Source organism: Adiantum capillus-veneris, chromosome 5, assembly GCF_014529385.1.
Source record: "Adiantum capillus-veneris isolate H3 chromosome 5, ASM1452938v2, whole genome shotgun sequence".
In the NCBI taxonomy this organism is placed as follows: domain Eukaryota; kingdom Viridiplantae; phylum Streptophyta; class Polypodiopsida; order Polypodiales; family Pteridaceae; genus Adiantum; species Adiantum capillus-veneris.
In genome coordinates this window covers 97,832,966-97,836,242 of record NC_140935.1, presented here as the reverse complement: position 1 = coordinate 97,836,242, position 3,277 = coordinate 97,832,966, and positions in this window count along the sequence as shown.

The window sequence follows — 3,277 nt, the reverse complement described above, 5'->3', positions numbered from 1 at the left end:
CTAGTTGCACGGTTGCGCTTGAATTGAAGGCGAGCTCTCAAACGTTGTTGCTTTTCCCCTTCGTACCTCTCTAGACACTTTTGCATGATGTCTGAGTTGAGAAGGCAAAATCTCATAACCTTTTCTCGCATTGTGATGTCCATCTTCCTAATGATGCCTTGTCCCTGCGGCTCGTCCCCTATCACCTTGACGTTGACCTCAGTAGTCCACATTCGGGGAATCTCTGGATCAATTGAGACCAAACATTCACTGATGAGGACAAGAGACTCTTGTACAGGCCATCCTTCGGCCATGCTACCCTCGGGGCGAGCCCATTGACGAACAAACCTCTTTAAAGTCTTCATAAATCTCTCCAAGAAGAACATCCACCTGCTATGGACCACTGCAACTTCATCGACCACATGCACAAGTACATGTATTTGGATGGTAAGAATGTTTGTTGGAAAGTACGTCTCCACCATGCACACTGCTTCAATAGCATTTAAGCATGCTACATCGATGTTGTCTTCTCTTATCTCTTTTGAACTAATCTAGTGTACCAACTCACTGATTTTGTGCATTGTTCTTCTAGTGTCATCTGTCAAACAACCCTTTATGGCAATTGGTAAGATGAACTGTAAAAATTTGTGCCAATCATGGGACTTAAGACCACTGAGATTGTCATCTCTCGTAAAAGCCGTTTCCAAACATCGCATGCACCCTGTGGGAGTCTTGAATGAAGATATAGTTTTCTTCACTTGTTGCTCTTCTGTGCGACTCAGAACGGATGGACCTTTTGGTATAGACCACTTTCCATTGGGTTTAAGTCGAGGCCACATCTTTGGCATTTGACCCAGAGCTTGCAGGTCATCTCTTTGGGCCTTGCTCTCCCTTTTTCCAGTGATGGTCTTCTAGATGATCTCCCCCACATTATTGAAGATGTGCATTGGGCCCAGAGCGGCGAAAGACAAGTCAAGGACCACATTTCAGACATGCATGATTGCCCAAGTAACTCAAGCCTGAAACATCACATATTAATGTTTAAAAGCGTTGACATAGCCATGAATCACATGCGTGTGAGGGTTTTAAAGGCACTTACCTGAGCACTTACTGAACCCTGGCCAATCGTGCATGGTCCACATGAGAATGCCTTGCACATGTACATTCCATCATCCGATTGGTTGGGACATATCAACCACATCGATTCCTGTCCACAAGATTTGGAGCTCTTCTATAAGTGGTGCCATATAGACGTCCATGTTCTTTGCTTTGTACTTTCCTGGGATGATCAATGACAACAACAGATGGCCCTTCTTGATAACGAGCCATGGTGGAAGATTATAATTAACCAGAAAAATAGGCCACGTGCTCCACGACAAACTTCGTAATTTGAATGGGTTTACTGTGTCCATTGCCAAACCAAATTGGATACATTGAGGCTCGTTCTTAAATGTGGGCCAACTTTTCTCTATGTGCTTCCATGCAGGAGAGTCAATAGGTACCCGCATAACATCATTTGTCAACCTAGTATTTGCGTGCCATGTCATCAAGGCGGCTATGGACTTGTACCTGAACATGCTCTTTATTCTTGGAATGATAGGAAAGTGTCGAAGGACCTTTGCTGGAATACATTTTCCCTGTGTGTCCTCCCTGTACCTTTTTGATCCACAATTGGGACACTATTCCAGGTTTGCATACTCATTGCGAAAAGTATACAATCATTAGGACATGCATGCATTTTTTGATAATCCAAGCCCAAATTAGTAAGAAGCTTTTTAGCAGTTGGATGGGTAGGGGGCATGTGATTCCCTTTTGGCAAGATTTTCTCATTCAGTAACCTGACGTTACATGAACAAGTCAGTCCTTTGCACTTTACCATGCATAGGGTACATATGTTTACCTGAAAAGCTCTGTGACTGAGGTGTCAGACCAGCCGTAGCAGACTACAAATTAAGCATTGCCAATGCGGTACGGAGAACTGAGATTTTTGCACCAGTGAAGAGCGGCATGCATGCAAGACTTTGCATCATCTCCCCGTCCTTATCGTTGCTGTGATACCGTTGATATGAACGGAATGGCTGAGGTTGGTTGGTCCATAGTACTACGTTCACTATTGTCGCCTTCTATGTTGGAATCCATGTCAAAGAACGCGTCCAACATCTTCTCCATCTCTACTTCTTGAAATGCCGCTTCAAGTATTGGTTGGGAGAAATCAGTCGATGACTGCTCATTTGAAAATCGTCTTCTCTGGGATGAAGTTGGAGCAATATCTACTTGCGGAGTTTGACATTCAATCTCTAGACCATGAGATCGATAACGCAGGTCTTGTACTTGCTCTATCGGAAAGAGATCGTGATTGCGTATGTGTTGGTTGCACATTTTTCACTTTCAAAAGATCTGCTGCTTGCAATGCGCACAAGGACATGCCATCCTATCGTCCATAATTTATCTACCAATGATGCAACAAATAATTCAAACACTCTACTTGTTATAACTACAAGCTTTAACAACCTCACATTCTCTAGCCAGGCCAGATCCCCGCAGACCTCGGTCTAGAGGTGCACGGAGATTAGGACCACAGGGTAATAATCTCGTCTCTATTGGTCAATGAATATATATTAAATTTCTTGAACTCTGTGTGCACTTTTGAAGTCCGATTGCATTGTTTCAATTATTTTCTGCTAGCTCTAACAAACTCACATTCTCTAGCCAGGCCTGATCCCCACACACCTCGGTCTAGAGGTACACAGAGATTAGCAACACAGGGTAAGAATCTCATCGTTATTGGTCAATAACTATATATTAAGGTTCTTTCAGTCTGTGTGCACTTTTGCAATTCGATTGCGTTTTCTCTACTATTAATTTGACGCTAGCTCTAATCTAACGTATAATCTAACCTAACTTAACTTAATGTAACCTATCTTATAACATCTACCTAACCTAACCTAGCCTAACTGATGTCCGTTTGCGTTTTTAGAAGTACACAAGTCACTTCAAAGTCCGATTGTGTTTTTTCAAGTACATACATCATATTCGAAGTCCGTTTGTATTTTCTCGACTATTATGCCGTTGATAGCTCTAACCTAACCTAACATAGAACCTAAACCTAACATAACCTAACCAAACAAAGAAACAACAGAATGGTGAGGCGTTTAGCAAAACGACAAGCCATAGATCTTGCCCACACTACATATGCGATGTGGGAAAGCTCTATGGCTTGCCAATTTGGCAAACAGCTCACCATTGTATTGTTTTTAGAGTTGCGAAGCAATTTTATGGCCTGAAAATCGGTCACAGA